The following is a 436-nucleotide window of genomic DNA, read 5'->3' on the forward strand; positions in this document are numbered from 1 at the left end:
GCCTTTTCTCCAGCCTCATATCCAGGTCCCTGGCTTCCACTGCTCCTTTCCTTCCCTTTCTCTTTTCCCTTGGATAACAGCGCATTTGAACATTTCCTCCCACTTTCACTGCAATACCTACCTCTCTCAGGCTCACCAAATGCCTCCCACCATCCCTGAAGAAGATTCAGCGACACCATCTAGGACCTGATGACCCATCATCCCTCACAGGCTCTTACCTGGCAAGGAACCCTCCAATTTTTTACTCTGGAAGAAGCTCAGGTTTTCGAATTCCTTTTTACATGTCTTGTCTCCTCACCATAATCCTCCTACATGCAGCTAGCAATGAATGCACCAATGAAGGTTTTAATATTTTCAGGTGAAACGGACATGGAATGATGAGGGAGTAATCAATTCTACTGTCTGGGATGGGAAATCCTCTAGTGTCACTCTCTAT

The sequence above is a fragment of the Myotis brandtii genome, unplaced genomic scaffold, assembly GCF_000412655.1.
Source record: "Myotis brandtii unplaced genomic scaffold, ASM41265v1 scaffold206, whole genome shotgun sequence".
Taxonomy (NCBI): domain Eukaryota; kingdom Metazoa; phylum Chordata; class Mammalia; order Chiroptera; family Vespertilionidae; genus Myotis; species Myotis brandtii.